Source organism: Leptopilina boulardi, unplaced genomic scaffold, assembly GCF_019393585.1.
Source record: "Leptopilina boulardi isolate dan_hultmark-lab unplaced genomic scaffold, ZJU_Lbou_2.1 LbouV2_30, whole genome shotgun sequence".
In the NCBI taxonomy this organism is placed as follows: Eukaryota; Metazoa; Arthropoda; class Insecta; order Hymenoptera; family Figitidae; genus Leptopilina; species Leptopilina boulardi.
Window position 1 is genome coordinate 2,017,289 of NW_026137863.1, and position 21,522 is coordinate 2,038,810.

A 21,522-nucleotide genomic window follows, 5' to 3' on the forward strand; every position below is an offset into this window, starting at 1 on the left:
AATCTTAGAAGGTCTAAAGAAGCAATTAGAGCCTCCTAAATGAGACTCACCAACACAGACTCATTCTTACACATCCCCCACCACCATTCAAGGAGGGATGAAATTTGGCAAATTGTGGGAGTGGAAAATTCAAAAAGAGGGGACAGTTCTGCCTTTTTTTTCCCCGGGACACGTCACCGGTAGCTTCCAAGTTTTCACCAGGAAAACAATCAGACAGTCTTTTCTAAGCTCTTCACCCTGGATGTACCTTGGTCTCATCGCGGGGTAGAACACTGTATTCACTCATCAATTTCACCTTCAAGTTCCAGCCTAGGCCGGAGTTCGCTTCTCTCTCTGAGCAGGAGTCCAAAAAAAAAACCTTAGGGTCAATCAACAATTGTTTCCTCTTTCGACACTCTTCGAGCTGTTTTAAGTATTTAACATTGTCTATATCAATAAATCAAAATTAAATTTTATTAATTCTCTGTCTCAAATTTTTATTAAAGAAATTAAAATAAATCCGATTAATATTTAATTCAAAGAAGGAACTAGGTGAGACCTCTCTTTAAATGGGACTACCCATCATCCTTCACTTACCGCTCGGTGAAGGATAAATACAAAATTTTAAGTGAAGTAATTTGAGTCGTTTTCCTTTTATTTATTTAATAATCGAAAAATTTCTCAATTTACGTAACAGGGAAATTTTTCTTGGTGACAGCGGTGGGATAATAGTCCATCAACTAGTTCTTTCTTTTTACATCTCTTTTATACTTTGACTATTTTACTCTTGCTTATTGTTATATTATAATTTTACTAATTTTCTTTTGTACCATTGTGATTTAGGTTGTGCTTTTTAAGTGTTTCGTGCGTGTTGTGTTTTTTTTATCGTGAAAATAATAATAAAATAAAGAAAAATGGCTGAGGTAGATTTGTCCGCCACGATGGCCACCGCTTTTTCTACTTTTACAAACTTTTTCTCGTTACAAACCGCGTACGCGAGTGTTCCTACATATGATGGAGAAAAGCCGGAGTTACGTGAATTTATTCGCGCTATTGAAACCGCGTATAGTACGTTATCGGGAATAGATGAAAAACAATTTGTCACGGGCTTAATGGTAAAAATCGTGGGCAACGCACGCGAAACGATTGAGTCAGGACAAAAATTCGAAACAATAGAACAGCTGGCCGACCATTTACGTGCTTATACGCGTCAAAATAAACATTCCATTCAATATTATCTTCGCGAAATGCAGTTAGCTAAAATTAACCGTAACGAAAGTATAGTCGACTATGGAGCTCGGATAAAACAATTAGTGAGCGGCGCTAAAGCTGCTATCAAGACCACTTATAAGTCAGCAAACGAAAATGATTTAAAAGCAAAAATTGCGTTAATTAGTGATAGTGCTTTGGGCGCGTTTATAATGGGATTATACGGTAGTTTGGAAATGCGTGTGTCAACTCGTAAACCCGAATCTCTCAACGACGCGATTACAATCGCTATTGAAGAACAAAGACATCTCGATGAGATATCAGAAAAACACGGTTGGCAATCACGCGAATCGTTACCTTCTGCCCGATTTCAAACTCCATTAGCATTTCGTCCGGGTCCCGTTGAAAATCGCCCTTATTTAATGCATCGACAACCATATTCAAATCAAGCTAATGTGCCACCCAGACAACAATTTTTACGCGATAACAAAGTAGAATCGGTAGCAGTAACTTCTAGCGAACCAAATCTACTTCCTCCTCTTCAATTTTGCCCAAATTGTTGTTTAGATCTCGAAAGTTTAACCTTTCCTCAATATCAAAATACTCTCCATAGTGTCATGCCTTTAGAAACGAGCCAAACATTAAATTCAACTATACCTATTGTAGATTCCGTAGATTCTCATCAAGGGCATATTAATCCTGAATGTTTAAACTCCAACAGCGCTCGCTCAGCGCCACGGGCGAGCGCAGCTCCCAAAATGATTCTCAAATCTGCGACCTCGAATCAACCGCAAGAGAATCTGGTACGGTACATTCGTGCGGGAGCACTGTGGGAACAGTCGACGAATGCCCAGAAATAAATATAAAATCGCGAGACTTTCGGACAGGTAAAGCGAGGTTTTTAATTGACACTGGAGCCACTGTCAATCTTATTTCCATTAAAGCTTTACATCCGGACACGATGATAGACACACAAGATCAACGAGTAATAACCGGTGTTACTTTTTCTCAAATCGCTTCTTTGGGTTCAACACAATTAAATATTTTCGATACGCAAGTAACTTTTCATGTCATGAACGAAAATTTACCAATCCCAGGTGATGGAATAATTGGAGTAACATTTTTGCGTCAAGTTAAAGCCGAAATTTCTTTCCATTATAATACCATCGTTACAGATTGCCAGCCGTTGCGTCCCATACCTTTCGTAACTTCGTCGAGAAATTCAGAAGGCGTTAAAAGAGAAGGTCGCGGGGAAAACTGTCCCATTTTTAGAATACAAGCGCGAAGTCGCCAAGTTATCCCTATTAACGTATCAAACGAAAAGATAACCGAAGGTTATCTTCCGCGACTCGACGCAGGAGACGGTCTTTTTATCGGTAACGCGGCCGTGTCGGTTAAAGATGGTAAATGTTACGCTTTGGCCATAAATACCACGGAGTCTGACATTTGCGTACAATTAGAACCACAAGAAATTATTCCTTGTGATTTTGCAGATTCTGACTCATTCGAAAACGATCTTTGGGCAAGCGAATCTGACACCGGTCAAAGCATAACAGTAATTGAACGAGTAAACAAAGTTTTAAAAAAGGTCGGATTAAATCACCTTGACACGGAGCAAAGGATACACGTGCGCGAATTAGTTGAAGAATTCCCCCACTTATTTCTATTACCGGGCGACGATTTACCGGGAACTAATATGGTACAGCATGATATTCCCACCACCGACGATAGACCGATAACTACCAAACAATATCGATATCCTCCGGTGCACAAAGCGGAAGTTAGACGGCAAATCGCGAAATTGCTTAAATCGAAGGTGATTAAACACTCAACATCCCCATACAATTCTCCGTTGTGGATTGTCCCTAAAAAACCTGACGCTCAGGGCAATCGGCAATGGAGAATGGTGATTGATTTTCGCGATTTGAACGAAAAAACGATTGGCGATCGGTATCCGCTTCCTAACATATCCGAAATTTTAGAAAATTTAGGAGGAGCAAAATTCTTTTCCGTATTCGATTTGGCTTCGGGATTCCACCAAATTCCCATGAATTCTGACGATAGTCCAAAGACTGCTTTCTCGACCACTGATGGACATTACGAATATCTTCGAATGCCCTTCGGATTAAAAGGTGCCCCAGCGACTTTTCAAAGGCTCATGAATCGAGTATTATTAGGCCTCAATGGCGTTGAGTTATTCGTTTATCTCGACGATATAGTTGTTTACGCGTCCTCGCTTCAGGAACATAAAATAAAAATCAAAAATCTGTTCGCTCGTTTGGAACACGCGGGACTCAAACTCCAACCAGAAAAATGTGTATTCTTGTCGCCAAAAGTATGCTATCTCGGTCACGAAATTTCGGAAGACGGGGTACGTCCCGATCCAAGATTGTTAAAATCTATTCTCGAATTTCCTGTTCCTAAAAATGTAAAAAACATTCGTCAATTTTTAGGAATCGCAAATTATTATCGCCGATATATCCCGAATTTCGCAAGTCGAGCCAAACCGCTTAACAACCTGCTAAAGAAAGATCAACCCTTTGTATGGGAAGAAAGTCAGAAGCTAAGTTTTTCTGACTTGAAAGACGCTCTCAGCCACCAACCTGTACTAAAATGCATTCAATGGGATAAACCTTTTATTTTGACTACCGATGCATCGGATCATGCAATCGGGGCTGTTCTAAGCCAGGGCGAGTTAGGTAAAGATCATCCAGTCGCTTATGCTTCGCGCTCTTTAAATGCCGCCGAAAGAAATTACTCTGTAACTGAAAAGGAATGCCTCGCGGTGGTTGAATTCACAAAACATTTTCGTCATTTTCTCATAAATGACGCGTTTACTATTGTGACGGATCACCAAGCACTCGTTTGGTTGCATGGAGTAAAAGACCCGTCATCTCGATTAATGCGTTGGCGCCTGAAATTATCTGGCTATAGATACAAAATTCAATATCGACCAGGAAAAACATTGCAAAATGCCGACGCACTATCTCGGAATCCAGTTGATTCTAGTGTGGCTCCAATTCTGGTTTTGCAAGATACACCAAGACCTAAACGAGGTCGCCCGCGGAAAAGGGTTAGCTTTGAGAATCAGCCCGCGAAAGACAACGCACAACCAGATGATTTAGGGATCGGTACCCGAGTTAGATTGAGAAAACAAGCGGCACGTGAATCAGATCCTTTCCACTCGTTTAAAGTAAGGTACGATTCATCTTCCGAGGATGCGGATGTAGATTCCGACACTGAGATTCGTAATTCGCGTTATAGGAAGCCCACACATCAAGATGGTGATATTGATTTTGCACCAAGTGACTCTGAAAGTCCTACTCGAGAACCTGAGGAAAATGTGGAAAATTCTTCCACGTTGATTTTACCTTTTAGACCTGAAGCTTCCGATTCAGACTCAGAATCAACCTTGGTTGAAGAACAATTAGAAGAAACTGTCATTCACGACCCAGTTTCAATCGATTCTCGACAATCTCAAGAACAGAACTCTCTCCTGCATGAATTGGCCCCTCTTGTCAATTTTAATTCAAATCTGTTTTCAACCCCCACTCCTGGACCATCTGTCGAAACAAACAATAACAACGATCTAGTTTCAGAAAGATCACAGAATCACGCTATTCCAACCCAAGACGTCTCTCATTCTGAACCTTTTGTAGTTGGTATTTACGAGTCCATATCACCTAGTATACGTAAACAGAATGAAGGAAATTTAAATGAACAAAATTTGATTGAGGGGACCGGACCTCCCGTAATTGTTCGATCTCCAGATACTCTCACTCTATCACGCGATAATTACGTTCATTTTCTACCTGCGGATTGTAATTTTATAACAAATGAGTCGCTTGCCTTATCTGACTTAAATTTTGTCCGCTCCGAATCCTTGAGAAAATGTTGTCCAAAAAAGGGCCAAGTAATTATCTCGCAAACAGGTAAAACGAATACATTTAGTGTGATATACAAAGATAATTATTATGACCACACTTCTCGCGAGGATATTTTATGCAGCACTCGGGCATTGAAAGAAGCTGTAAATAATATCTGCGCAACATCTTTTCGAATTCCTAGTTTGCCAGACAATTCCAAAATAATATCGACAATCGAATTCGAAAAAATGATACTCGAGGTTTTTAGTGACGTAGATGTGAAAATCACCATGTGTAAAGGTGAGGTAACTATTCCGCCCCCTGAACAAAGAAAGACAATCATTCGGGAATATCATTCAAGCTTAGCGGGCGGTCATAAAGGTTGTACTAAGACTTACAGACGAATCCGAGAACGTTACTACTGGACAGACATGAAACGCGAAATTGACAATGCTATTCGTCATTGTGGTAGTTGTCAAAAACAAAAATTAGTTCGTATCAAAACACGTCAACCAATGGTGATAACAGACACGCCCTCAGAACCGTTCTACAAGGTAGCACTAGATACCGTAGGCCCCCTTCCTCCCACTCCTTCGGGAAATAAATACATATTAACAATACAGGATTGTTTCTCTAAATATTGTTTAGCCGTCCCCATACCGAGGAAAACGGCCCACCAAGTTGCTGATGCTTTCGCTAGACATCTTATCGCTCAATTCGGGACACCTAAAATTATTCTCACCGATCGAGGAACCGAATACAACAATCAGATCTTCCAACATCTATCTGATATTTTCAAGATTAAATTAGATATGACGTCTGCATATCACCCTCAGAGTAACGGAGCACTCGAACGTAGCCATCAAGTGATATCCGATTACTTAAAACATTTTTTAGATGATTATGAAGATTGGGATCGACTACTTCCCTTTTGTATGTTTTCATATAATACTTCGATGCATGAAGCAACTAAATTTACCCCGCATGAAGTCGTTTTCGGAAAGCGAGCTCGATTTCCATCTTCACTTCCTTCTGCGGAACAGTTGCAAACTTACGGTTCTTATGTTTCTGATTTAGTTGTCCATTTAGGCGATATCAACGACATTGTCGAAAAGAATTTAGTTCAAGCTAAAGAACGTTCAAAACAAATTTACGATCGTCGAGTAAACCCTCAAACTTTTCGAGTAGGAGATCTAGTATATGTTTTGCGCGAACCACGCGTAAATAAACTCGATAGCCATTATGTAGGACCATATCCAGTTATCGAAATCCTAGAAAAAAATAACCTCTTGTTGGAAGATCATAAAGGAAACCGAATTTTGAAACATGCGGATAAGATCAAACACGCTCATCTACCCGATCCTAATATGGAACTATAATTGTTCATGACGATTCGAATCATTATTTTATTTGTCTTCATTTTTTTTTTATTGTAATAGATATCGATACTCTTTTTTTTTTTATTACTTTCTTTATTTATTACTTAAACTTTAGTTAACTAATTAAATTTCATCCTAGTAAATAAATTTCTGGTTATGGGAATATCAAAAATAAATAAATAATAATTTTAATATTAAAAATAAAAAAAAAATTTAATTAATTAAAAAAAAAAAAAAATATATATATATATTTTTTTTTTCTTTTTTATGTATTTTATATGTTTTAATTTATGTATTTTGATATTGTCTTTTAGATTTGTAAAACCATACATAACTTCTACCAATAAATAGTGTTTTCTTTTCTAGTAATATTATTAAATTTTATTGAATAAATAAGTTAATATCATTTAAACGTTATGCAAATTCAAAAGAACTATAGAACAAGAAAAGTATCAGTATATAAAAGTAATGATCTGATGCTTCGCGCTAATAATTTATATAAATCAAGACTTGATTTTGATACCGTTCAAAATTAATGTTTAGATCTTGTCTAATGTGACAATTAAAACTCTCTGGTTCCTTTCTCAGATGTGTGTGAGATGTGTGATTCTAAATTTTCCTTTTATGTCCTACAATTCTTATTAACTAATCGAAGCTCACCAATGTTAAGCCTTAATTCACAATATAAATGAATATGTATCTGTTTAACAACCGAAATTTTGGCACTTTAATGTATTAACTATACTAATATTTTTACTTTTACTAACTCTTTTCCGTACATCCATGTAATTATGTAATAACTTAAATTCTTTTATATATACTAATGTTGTGTTGTGTGCTTGTGTGTTAACTTTCGCCTAAACTTAGATAATACTAATCTCTACATAGATATTTAATCTTAATGTAAAATCGCTTACAGTATCTAACCTTCCAAGAATAAATTATAAAATTTTACAAACGCCTCGGTATCGCTTATGTTTAAAAACAAAACAAAAAAAATCTTAATTCCTGTATCACAATAATTTGCGATGTTCGCTACACCGACTACCCCGATGTACCGTCTAAGAAGGGGGGTGTGACGTCCCAAGGCCCTTAAAAATTTATTTAATTTTTCTTTCCTTTTTTTAATGATAATAATTAACTCTTAATTTTTTTATTTTTATTAAAGTATGGAGTATCGGAATCAGAGAGGAACCTTAGGTTAAACCATTAGTATTATTAATTAACATCTTTTTTTTGTGTCCGGATAAAATATATAATACCTTTATGTCAACTCTCATTTATTATTATTCTTTATATATGTACATATATATCAGTAATCGTTAGAGAGAGTGTTAATTAGAATTAGTTACGAATCTTTTTATTTTATTTTTTTTTTTTGTAATAATCATGGTTAAATTTATAAAACATGTTCAACTTTAATAAACAACAAATTGTTAAACTCGCAAATGGTGCAAGGGCCGTAAAATTGTAAAAACATAAAATTGTAACTTAAGCTTCAAACTCTTAATCCGTATTTTTTCTAAATCTCCAAAATGTAATAAAAGAAAAAAACTTATGCCTATTTCAGTTCGAGTTTTTCGTTAGAGGATAACCATAAAATAGTTTTACATATTGTTAATCTGGGTGAACGGACGATTGCTCTGAGAGATAATGCGAATGGATTCGGAAGGGAAATAGTACAGCACCTCCGAAAGTACATCGCCCTGGCCTAAATCAACATCAATAAAATTTGGGTTGTCGCCACTGCAATAAAATCTTAGAAGGTCTAAAGAAGCAATTAGAGCCTCCTAAATGAGACTCACCAACACAGACTCATTCTTACACATCCCCCACCACCATTCAAGGAGGGATGAAATTTGGCAAATTGTGGGAGTGGAAAATTCAAAAAGAGGGGACAGTTCTGCCTTTTTTTTCCCCGGGACACGTCACCGGTAGCTTCCAAGTTTTCACCAGGAAAACAATCAGACAGTCTTTTCTAAGCTCTTCACCCTGGATGTACCTTGGTCTCATCGCGGGGTAGAACACTGTATTCACTCATCAATTTCACCTTCAAGTTCCAGCCTAGGCCGGAGTTCGCTTCTCTCTCTGAGCAGGAGTCCAAAAAAAAAAACCTTAGGGTCAATCAACAATTGTTTCCTCTTTCGACACTCTTCGAGCTGTTTTAAGTATTTAACATTGTCTATATCAATAAATCAAAATTAAATTTTATTAATTCTCTGTCTCAAATTTTTATTAAAGAAATTAAAATAAATCCGATTAATATTTAATTCAAAGAAGGAACTAGGTGAGACCTCTCTTTAAATGGGACTACCCATCATCCTTCACTTACCGCTCGGTGAAGGATAAATACAAAATTTTAAGTGAAGTAATTTGAGTCGTTTTCCTTTTATTTATTTAATAATCGAAAAATTTCTCAATTTACGTAACAGTATAAATTAGGCTTTTTTTCTCACTAGCTGTAATTAAAGTTTCAATTAAACTTGAAATTAACATTAGTATTTAAATAAATTAAGATTTGAATTTAGTAAACATTTAAATTTGTTCAATTCAAGAAACAAATTTTTTTTATTTATTGTCTTGAAAATTTAATTTAAATTGTAAATTAAATTTAATTAATTAAATTAATTCAAATTAATTTATTTACAATTTAATTAATTTTATTTATATTTTTATTTACCAATTTCTATTTTTGAATTTTTATAATAATTAATTAATTTATTTAACTAATTTTTATTTAATTTGTAAAAATATATAATATAGATATTTTTATATTTTATTGTTGAGAAAAATGCCTTTTTCTATATTCAATGCTCGTAAATGTAAACAGTGGTAATTACTCTCCTTTGCAAAGTATTTTTCACCATTTTTACACAGTTTGCGGTCTTTAATTTCAGCCTCATTACACGTAAGAAATTTTCCTGTGAAATTAGAGCCTCATTCTTTCAAAATAGTTTTGCATTAACATACATTTTACAAACCAGACTTTAAATACCTTTTTCTTTTTTTAAAAAAAAAAAAAAAGATTAACCTTATCGACAAGACTTATTTTTAAAAATAACATACGGAACCTTCAAATTAAAATGACGATATAATTTCTTTTAAATTAATACTGGAAAGAAAAATTTTATTCTATTTTTTTAAACTGGATTTTATTTACTGTTGAAACGAAGACAGAAGACATTTAAATTACTGTCGAAAGAGACGTTTAACTATATGTAAATATTCACCATTAACTTGTTCCTTTATGTTATATGTATATATATATATATTTATTACAAATGCACTCGAGTTTGATTCATATTTAATTGAAACGAAGCCAAAGTTTCCTTCATAAATTTAAAGCTTCTCGAGATTAACTGAATCTCTTAACTCAAAAATAGGTTAAAAAGCTTCGTGTTTATCAATGTATGTGCTATATTTAATTGATTTTCTTTTCAATTTGAAAACCTATTTTTGCATCACTTGAATTCTAAATTCATCCGAGTTGCATCCATTTCTCTTTTCTTTTTAATTTATTTCGAAAAAGAAATATTTTTTTTCAATTTCTTTACAGAATTGTTATTAAATATTTATTTTAAATTAATGGACAATTATTAGTTTTAATAATAATTTATTGTTATTAAAAATAATTATTAATAATTAAATATTATTAATAATAATAATAGCTTTTGATTTTTTTTAAGAAATTCAATTATTGAAAGTATTTTTAAATTATTAAAAATTTTTTTAAATATTTATTGGAATAATAAATATTATTTATTTTTATATTTCATTTTTAAATATTATTTAAATAAATTTTTTTTTTAAATTTAATATTCTTATTGAGAAATTATTGAAATTTATTTTTAATAATAAAGAAAATGAAATATTTATTAAAATTTTTTAAAAATTGTTTTTTTTCGATTTTTTTTTGCGAGGTCTGTAGAGAGTTAAGAATTGTATATGTAAAATTACATACAATGTGTGAATATGAAGCATTCGTAGATGGCTTTGGCGGTTATAACAATTGATAGTAATCATAAGATCTTTATACAATAGGTTATAATACTCGACAAGGACGAATCGCGCCCTGCAATTTCTTTTTTTTCCTTATATTTTTTTTTTTTTTTTTAATTTTGCCTTTCGTCACTCTTTCCGGTCTTTTATTGTTATCAGGGTGTCAACATATATTGTTGACTACCATTAACTATTGCCAACATCCCAAGAGGCAGACTCGTTCCAAAACGCCTTTTTTCGCAATCAATTTCATATTCTTATATTTTCTCGCAACTCTATTTTTTTAATTTATTTATTTTTATTTTTTATTATTTTATTTATTTATTATTTTATTTATTTGTTTATTATATTTTATTATTATTATTATTTATTTATATTTTTATTTATTTATTTTATTATTTTATTTTTATTAATTTTTTTTGTTTTTTAGATTCGATTTATTTTCTTCATTCTGTACTTATTACAAAAATTTTTTAAATTTAAATATAACTAATAAATCTTGGATTATTTTTAATCACTTTCAAGGGGGGAAAAAATAGTTGAAAATAAATCTTAAAAGAAAATGCCTATTAATTTTTGGCTTAGGAGTTTTGACATAGAAAAATTTTTTTTTTCATTTTCAAGAAATCAATCGTTATTGACCCGTTATTCCAGTTTGAAATTCGGAAATAATAGATGATTTTAAGCTTGAACAAATAAATTTCGGCTGATTGACGCCTTAAAGTCGAGAGGAGCTTTTAATCGTGTCTCGTAATTGTCGACAACTTAAGTTCCTGCCCAGAGTCGTTGACCCGTTTTCTATTACTGGAATTTGTATTTTTTTTTTTTTTGCTATGGCCTTGCAAGTTTTTTTTATATATATAAAAAAAATTGAACAATTGCCAATAATGATAAATTCGTTTAGTCAAAAAAAAAAAATTCTTTTCTAGAGTGAAAAAAAAAATAAAAAGAAACAAAATTTATTAAAATTCAAATTACAAAAAATTAATTGTTATCATGAGAATAAATAATTAAAATCAAAAAATTTATTTGATCCAAATAATCGGTTACTATTATCAAATAAATATTTAGAATAATATAATTATTTTTTGTGTCAATTTAGTTTCAATTACAGAAATTTGTATTTAATTCGAATAAAAAATTATTTGGTAAAAATGCAATTTATTTATTTCAAATAAAAATTATTTGATTGAATTTTTATTTTGATAAAAGTCGATTATTATGAATGAAATAATTTTTTTTTTTTTTTTCACTGAATATTTGGAACTTTTTTTTTCATTAGGAACGAATTTTATTTTTTGTGAGAATGTATTTTTTATTATTATAGTATTTTGATTTTTTTTTTTATATTATTTTTGTCGAGAGTGGGCGACAATGCAAATGTGTCTGCAAATGGTTTGTGTTTACACGGATCACTGGATCTATTCTCGCTCGATGACGTTCAATCCTTTTATATTTTAGTGACCTCGTGCCGTTAAAAGTTTCTGACTTGATTTTTCTTCATCGATTCAAATCGATAAAAAACACAAAATTAAAAAAAAAAATATTACAATCCTTTGGGATTAAAAAATTCTTTCAGTGATATCTCCTCTAAAGTCTCAAAGGAGAAAAATCACTTTTATTAATTCGTGGCAAATGTTGCGAAATTTTTCACTCAAAAATAAAAATAAGATTTAAAAAGGGGGAAAATAATTTTTTTTAAATTATTGAAACAAAATTATATAAAAAAATGATTTATTTAAAGTATTTTTTATAAATAATATTTTATATAAATAAAATGAGGAAATTTATTTATAAAATTTATATATTATTTTTACAATATATTGGAAATTCTTTATATAGAATTTTTTTTTTTTTAGTTCACTAGACGGGAAAGTAGTCTAGACTTTTTTTCAATCCTTTGAATTTAATTGCAATTTTCTTGAGATATTTTGAAAAGGCAAATATCCGGAGATTTAAGATGTGGAAGCCTTGAGATGTCGAGTCATCGTCCGTTGTGTAAATAGCAGAAATCTATGTGGGTTCTTTATTTCCACAGGCACCTTTGTTTTTTTTTCCTGATTTTTTTTTTCCTCCTATTGTCAATTTTTTTTCACTTCCTTATTTTCATTAGTGAAATTTATGTAAATTTCGTTGAAAATTATAAATTAAATGACAAAAAGAATTTTTTTTTTTTTTTCATGAAAGTAGATATAAAAAAGAATTTTCTTTAATAAAATCTGGATTTATTTCAAATATTGGAGGTATCATCCATTAAATTGATTATTAAAAAAACACACGAGTAGGAAGCTGGAGAAAGCAAAATAAATACCTCTCTTAAATTTATGATCTCAATATTTTAAAAGCAATTTTTTTTTTTTTTTTTATTAAGAAAATACTCGTAAATTATATCTGTTTTATTTATAAATCACGTATTTATTTGTTAATCTATTTTATGTCTATTTTTATTTTTTTCTATTTTTTTATTAATTTATTATTATTATTATTATTTTTCATTTTCATTTATTGAGTTAATTATTATTATTAATTTTTATTTTAATAGTATATTTTGTTTTACTAATGAATTTTTCCATTTTATTTGTTGCAGGTAAGCTCAAAATTATATTAAATTTACAAAAAAAGAAAAATGATATGGTTGACATTAGATTGAGAAAAAAAAAGAAAAAAAAAAGTCTTTAGATGAATCAACGAAACGTGTGAGTATCAATTTGCTAATCATTTCTGATATAAAAATGCAAGAAACTTTACCTGTTGCTGAATCATTGACTCAATATCATATATGTAAAAAATTCCGACGATTTCAATGTCGTAATTCCAATTTCGCTACCTTTTTTTTACACGTGACGCATATGTGTATTTTTTTTTTTTTATTTTTTGAAAGAAACAAAATTTACGATCAACAAAAAAGTGTCAAAAGAGTACTTGAAGAAATCTGGGAAAAAATACGAGAAAATACCACATATGAGATATATATATATATATAATATTTGTAGATTAATGATAATGGTCAGCTGTTTGCCTTGCCTTTAGTCAAAGGGCAGAGTGCAAATTCTCAGAAACCGGTAACTTTTTTTTTAGTCCTTGACTGGAGTAATTATTCCGTTCAAAAAAAAAAAAAATCAAATTATTATCTTTAAAATTTTTTTTCTTTCACATTTTCTTGTAATTTTTTTTGTCACTTGAATTTTAATTTAATTATTATATGGATTTAAAAATTAAATTTGTAATTTTAATAATTTTAATTCTATTATTATTATTATTATTATTACTATTATTATTATTTATTTAATTTTTTTTGTATTTGTACAATTTGTCAATTTTAATAATTAATTTTATTTATAAAATATTAATTAATTACTATTTAAATATTTATTAGATGAATAATTAATTTTTTTTTACATCTTTTGAGATAATTCAATGACTTCTATACTTAATTATTGAACCTGTTGATCTTAATGACAAAGGAATTATCAAACGATCCTTGAACTCTGACCGATTAAATTCTGTATTTAATTATTTTATATCAAACTTCTATTTGCACCGCGTACTCATTACTCTAAAAATTGAATCGAACTTGAGTCATTGAATATTGTCGTAAAATTAATCAAAAATTTTCAAAATTTCTTTGTCAGATAAAATATCTGAGATTTCAGTTTTTATGTTAATTTAATTATATTTTACATATATAATAATTTTAAATTAAATTCTCAAAAATCAGGGTCAAGATATTTTTTCGAAATATTAGGTAATTATTAATATTTAATAATTATTAAATAAATAAATTAGTTAACTAATTTATTAATTGATAAAAATAAAATAAATAATTATTAAATTATTAATAATTTTTCCTGTATTAATCTATAATTAAAAATTTAATAATTTTTTTTATTTTATATTTTAATTATTTTAATAATAATAATAATAATAATAATAATAATAATTTAGAGATTTGACCATTTTTAGTATAATGAAAATTAATTTTACTAATATTATTATTAACTATCGTTTTAATAAGATTAACTTCTGGATATCAGTTTCAATATTCGAGGAGTATTATATAGGAAATTCCCTGTTGTTTCTTGTGAGACAAGGAGATAACGACCTTGGAAGATCAACTTTCCAAGTTGATGGAGATTCTCGGTCATTATCTTAATTTTTGAAAATATGTTCTCTAAAGAAAAATTGAGATAGAAATTTATTTTCTAATTTTAACATCACACTTTGAAATCTGAATTAGCAATTTTAATTAATTTGAATTAGTGACTCACTATTTGCTTTAAAATTAAATTTAATTAATAAATAGTAAAAAAAATGATTAAATTAGTAAAATTTAACTAATTTTTAGTAAAAAAAAAAATTAATTATAAATAGTAAGAAAAAAAATGATTAAATTAGTAAAATTTAACTAATTTTTAGTTAAAAAAAAAAATTTATTTACTATCAAATTAATAAAATTTACTAATTAATAGTAAAAAAAATTTTTTACTATCGAATTAGTAAAATTTAATTAATTATTAACAAAAAAAAAATTTTTTTTTTACTATCGAATTAGGTAGTAAAATTTAATTTAATAAATAGTAAAAAAAAATTCTACTATCGAATTAGTTAAAATTTTTTTAATTCAAATTTAAAAAACAATGAAGTAATTCAAAAACCATTTTATTAATAATTTACTCTTTCAAATTCGTGTTTACTGAAAAAGAAAATTTTTTTTCTGATAAGGAAGGAATATTAAAAAAAAACTCATTTTTAGGTATTAACTTCGTTCTCTCTGTTGTTTCTTGGAAAATTAAATTGCGTCTGGAAAGAAGCTAGAGAGAGAAAGATGGTTTTTTTTTTTCGTTCTTTTTTTTGCGCTTGAGAGACTCGAAAGAGGTAAAACTGTCGCGAACAGGCTCGCAACTATCCGACAAGGAAATGCGAACTAACGACAAAAAAGGATTTCTTCAAAGTCCCTTCCGTCTAGCGCCAACAACCGGTCTGAAACATCGGTTTGCCATAAGTTACTAACGATTTTTATCCAAGATTATAAACACATACAGTTGACGGAAGTTCCTTGACCCTTTCTCTTCTAAAGTTCCGCGCACTTTGTCAAATTTTTTTTATTTTATATAAAAAAAAAAAAAACTAATCTCCGAATTCATCTCGTTTTCTCAAGTAATTTCCCCCCCTTTTGTTTATATTATAGGGTATATCAAAAAGGATTCATTTTCATTTGAGAGAAAAGGGATATTATTTCTTAATACCTCTAATGGAATCGCTTTGAAAATATTTTCTATCAAAAAGAGAAGAAAAGAGGATTATATAGTTTTTTTTTTTTAAATATAATATTTATTTGATGGAAATAAATAATTTTTTTTGCAGAAATAAACAATTATTTGACACAGATAAATCATTATTTAGTATACAGATAATTATTTATTTGGTATAGATAAATATTTATTTGGTACAGATAAATAATTATTTGGCAGAAATATATAATTATTTCGTACGGATAATTATTTATTTGGTACAGATAAATAATTATTTGGCAGAAATAAACAATTATTCGATAAAAATAATTAATTATTTGGTACAGATAAATAATTATTTGGCAGAAATAAATAATTATTTGGTACAGATAATTATTTATTTGCTATATATAAATATTTATTTGGTACAGATAAATAATTATTTGGCAGAAATAAATAATTATTTGGTACAGATAAATATTTATTTGGTACAGATAAATAATTATTTCGCAGAAATAAAAAATTATTCGATAGAAATAATTATTTATTTGGTACAGATAAATAATTATTTGGCAGAAATAAATAATTATTTGGTACAGGTAAATAATTATTCGATACAAATAAATAATTATATTTGGCAGAAATAAATAATTATTTATTTGGTATAAAATCGTTAAAATTAATTTATAAAAATTTCATTGTTCTTTTCTTTTTAAGAGAGGATAGTTAGAGAAATTTATCCATGAGACTTTTTTTTTCTGCGTTATGATATCAGGCCCCTGTTTTTATGTCTTTTTCTCAGAATTTCTAGTCCTCTAACCTAATTACTGTGGGAAAATATAAACTCCAAGAGAACTTTTGACTCGTATATATATAACAGATGGTTTTTTTTCAGACTAGGTAAATAAATGCGAAATACTCCATAAGGAACTGTCATATATATATATATATATATATATATATATATATATATATATATATATATATATATACTCTCGGGGTTAATGACGATTCTACTCATTAAATTAAAATTGTATTTTTCTTCCTTGAAATCCCTAATGGATCTCTTATATATTAAAGAACCCGAAAGAGGAGGGGGTTAAAAAAAAAATGCCGCACCTGTAATTTCTACCTTCGAAAACCAGCACAGCTGTGCGAACGCATGAACATATGACGTATGAGCATATAGAAAATCAAGGTTCGCATCGTTGACTACAGAAATGTCGAACCGCCTGCATTCCACAGCTGGCTTCATAAACGATGTATATATATTTATTGGCGAATGACCCTCTTTCTTCTTTCGTTACTTTATAACGATAATCGTTTTGTATATAACAAAAGTGCAACTCTTTTTCGCAGTGCAGCCATATTATAATCCTTGACCAGGTTTACCTCGACTCAATTCCCGTTATATATAATATAAATTCTGTAGGCCCAAAACTTGTAAAAGTTTTTCCATATATATAAAAAAAAAAAATTTTTTCTCATTTGCATTTTCTGTATTCGAATTGTCTCTTTGCATTTGCAGTTATTGCAAATGAAAGGTGGAATTATTTTTACTAGTCTGTGAGAATTTTTTGCATTTTTTTTTTTTTTTTTTTTCAAGTAAATACAGTGAAAAAAAATTTATTTGATTCAAATAATTATTTGACTATTAGCAAATAAATATTTACTTGAACCAAATAATTTTTTGACACCAACAATTTAATTTAAAAAAAAAACGGTATTTATAAACCAATAATTTCTATATATTTTTTTTCTATATTAAATAAATAATTAATTGAAAGAAATGCCATTTAATTGACTCAAATAATAATTATTTGGTTCAAAGAAATATTTATATGTATCAAATTATTTTTATTTGCACTAAAACAATTTTTATTTGCACTAAATAATTTTTATTTGTATCAAATAATTTTTATTTGCATTAAACAATTTTTTTTTTAGCAAAATAATTTTTATTATTATCAAATAATTTTTATTAGCTACTGAAAAAAAAATTTATTTGATTCAAATAATTATTTGACTATTAGCAAAAATAAATATTTACTTGAACCAAATAATTTTTATTTGAGTCAAAAAAAAAAAAAAAAAATGGTATTTGTTTCAAATATAGAAATTATTGGTCCAAATATAATTTATTTAATTCAAAAAAAAAATTTTTTTGGTTCAAGTAAATATTTATTTGATAATATTCAAGTAACCGATTATTTAAATCAAATAAATTTTTTTCTCAGTGCAACAAAAAAAATTTTTATTTAAATCAAATAAATTGTATTTGAAACAAAATAAAATTTTATTGACTCAAATAAAAATTATTTTGTTCAAGGAAATATTTATTTGTATCAAATAATTTTTATTTGCATTAAACAATTTTTAATTTTATCAAATAATTTTTATTTCCATTAAACAATATTTATTTGTATCAAATAATTTTTTATATCAAAAAAATTTTATTTGTATCATATATAATTTTTATTTGAATCAAATAAACTGTATTTGAAAAAAAAATAAAATTTAATTGACTCAAATAAAAAATTACTATGATTCCAGAAAATATTTATTTGATAAATAGTCAATAGCGATTATTTGAATTAAATCAATTTAAAAAAAAATTTAATTTCTCTATAAAAATTTATATTGTTAAAAATTGTTTGTATACGATTCCGATTGACCCAATAATTTCCTTTGGTCCAGTTATGTACACTGCAGATGCTGCAAAAATATATGTTACCAATATAAAAAAAAAAAAAAAAAAAAAAGTTTAGTGCAGGGAGAAATTTGGCTGCGTGTGGACAAAAGTAGCTAGGCCAGGACGAATTGGCTGCCGCATTCGTGCCAATTCTAGATATTTTGGTAAAATGCCACCAGGTCGAGTAGCAAGTGTGCGCGCGAAAATAGCAAAACGTAATCTTCTTATCTTAGCTACATGTTTTCTTAATTCGTTATCACTTTTTTTTCTTTTTCTTTTGCATATATATTTGCAATGTTACAATACACCAATATCCTCCTCTAATTGTCCTATTAATTTATTATAAACACTTTAATATATCGCAACAAAAAAAAAAAAAATTGCTTAATTTGTTTCTCTCTATCCAAGGTCTTGTTTCAAAAATAAATCAAAGACGAAGTTTGTTCTCGTTTTAAAAGACGTGCATCTTTTGTATTATTTAAAAAAAAAAATTTCTCTATAAAACATTTGAAAAATATTTTATTTATAATTAAATTGAAATAAATTAATAAAGTAAAATAAAATAAAATTTTAACTTAATTTAATAAATATAATTATTAAAAGAAAATATTTCGAAAAAGTATATATACTGATAAAAAAAAAAAAATTATAATAATTGGCTTATATATAGCTTTTCATGCAAATATTATATTATGAGGAAATGCAAATTCGTTAGAATTTTTCATTCAATATTTTTGTATCTGAGAAAAATAAAATTAATGCGAATATTCTTTAGAAATATTTTTTCATAATTATTGCACAAAATTCTTGACTTATATTCTTTGTTAATTTTTTTTTTTCTCGCTATTATCGTCAGGAAATAGAGCGTTGGTGAAACGAGAATGAAGTTCAGTAAAGGAAAAAAAAAAAAAAAAAATCCAATGAAGCTAAACTTATGTCACACTTTTTTATTGGTGTCAACCGGGTAATGACACTATATAAACCTGTGCAATATATAATTCTATAACAAACAAAAGATAAACATTTTATTAACTCGAACAAACTCTCAAAGTATTTACTGTGAAAAAAAATTATATACTTCTTTTATTATTTTTTTTCTAATTAATTAAATTATTATAATTACATTATAATTATATTTTATAACTAGTATAATTAATTAACAATACATTATTATTAGTATCATTATTATTTATTATTATTATTATTATTATTATTATTATTATTATTATTATTATAAATTATTACAATTAATAAATAATAATAATAATAAATTTATGAAAAAATTATATTTATTTATTTCACAAATATATTCTTAATTTGAGAATAAAATTTTAGTTCAAAATATGTAAATAATATTATGAAAATAATTATTAGATTAAAAAAAAAATTTATGGGAATTATTTAGCGTCGATTTTTTTGATCAGAAAAGTCTCGGTGCATTGTTGTCTTTTTAGAATTGCAAAAAAAAATTCTTTCTATTGTTTCGACAAACCTATACTCTGTGTATTTATATATATATAAAACTCCATCCTCTTTGCTCTTGGAGATGAATGAAAAAATTGCTAGGAAAAAGGGACGCAAAAATTTCTTTTTTTTTTTAAACTCTTGGCCATACCATTGTTTTCCTCGCATTGAGAAAAATACTGAGTGCTTCGCTTTTGATTCGTGAAAAAAAAAAAAAATATATGAAAGAAGCTGAATTTGTGTTGATGATATACTTTCCCGGATTCATTCTTACCATTAATCTTCTTCGCTTTGGGAGGGAAAAAAAAAAAAATTATTACTATCTCTTTAGGAAATCTGATTTCATCTAATTTTAAATTTAATTATTTTTAAATTTTTAAATATTTTATTAATTTCTGCAAATTGGAACGTAAATTTGAATTTAAAAATTATTTGCCCGTTTATTTGAATAAATATATGTATATAAATAAAAAAAATATAAATAAATTAAAAATAAATATAAATAATAAATTACAGAAAAAATAAAATATTTAATAAAGTATAAAATATATATAATAAATAAATAATTTTAATTAATTGTTAATTATATTTTCAATTTATTTATATTAATAATTATTTTTCTCAATAATCACTTGCATTGTTTTTATAGTATCTAATTAACTACACCTCACACAGGGAAGTGACTTCTGTATTTGTCGAAAAAGAAAGGAGGAAATTTTTTTTTTTTTTTTCTTTGTCGATTCGGATCTCTTCCGCAAAATGTTGTCACGCGATTTCAGAATTCTGGCCTTCATTGATATAAATATATATATGTATATACAAGAGGCAAAGTTCGCATTCTTGTACCACGTGAATTTCTTTAAGTGAATCACGTCAGTTTCTCACGCACCTTCGAAAGCTCCTGTAGACGACCTTAAAAAAAAAAAAAAAAAAAAAAACGACCGGATGGAAACCGAGAAGAACAAATGAACGCGAATTCAACATTTTACACACTATGAGAACAATGAAACTCGCCACCAATGCCTCTTCGTGAAATAGTTATTGTCCTGTCTTTTTATCACATGAATTCGTTATAACGAGGATATACGGGAGCTAAGGAGTTATTTCCTGTCCTTTTTGAATATAAGCCATCGATAAAACGACGGATGAGGGAAAAAAAATAATATATTTTAATCCCAGGAAAATATTGATTTTTATATATTGTGTAACTCAAGTTTTCTTTTCCTGTCTTGTGATTAATCGCTATATAAAATCTTGGAGAAAAATAATTATTATTATTCTTTTGAGATTTTTTTCCAAAATTTTATTTATAAATAAATCTATAAATAAAAAAAAAAGATTTAAAAAAAAAATTATAATTACATTACAAATAATTTTTAAGCAATTTTTAAATTAAATTAAAAATTAAATTGTAATTAAATTATAAATAATATTAAACCAAGTCCATTTCTGTGCCGAAAAGCTGAAGCTTAATAATAAATAATAATAATTAAATTATAAATAATTTTTTATTGAATTAAAAATTAAATTGTAATTAAATTATAAATAATTTTTTTATTGAATTATAAATAAATTTAATTGTAAATAATTTTTAATTAAATTATAAATTTATTTATTTAAACATAAACGGGTTTCAAAAAAATCCTTTTGTGCAAAAGTAATTATTACTCAATAAATTAAATTATAATTAAATTATAAATAAT

General features: G+C 27.8%; 1 protein-coding gene across 4 annotated transcripts in view; it reads left to right on the plus strand.

Moving 5' to 3' along the window:
- Window positions 1–21,522, plus strand: part of LOC127282428 (cytohesin-1) — a 45,904-nt gene that overhangs the window by 9,814 nt on the left and 14,568 nt on the right. The window lies entirely within an intron of this gene.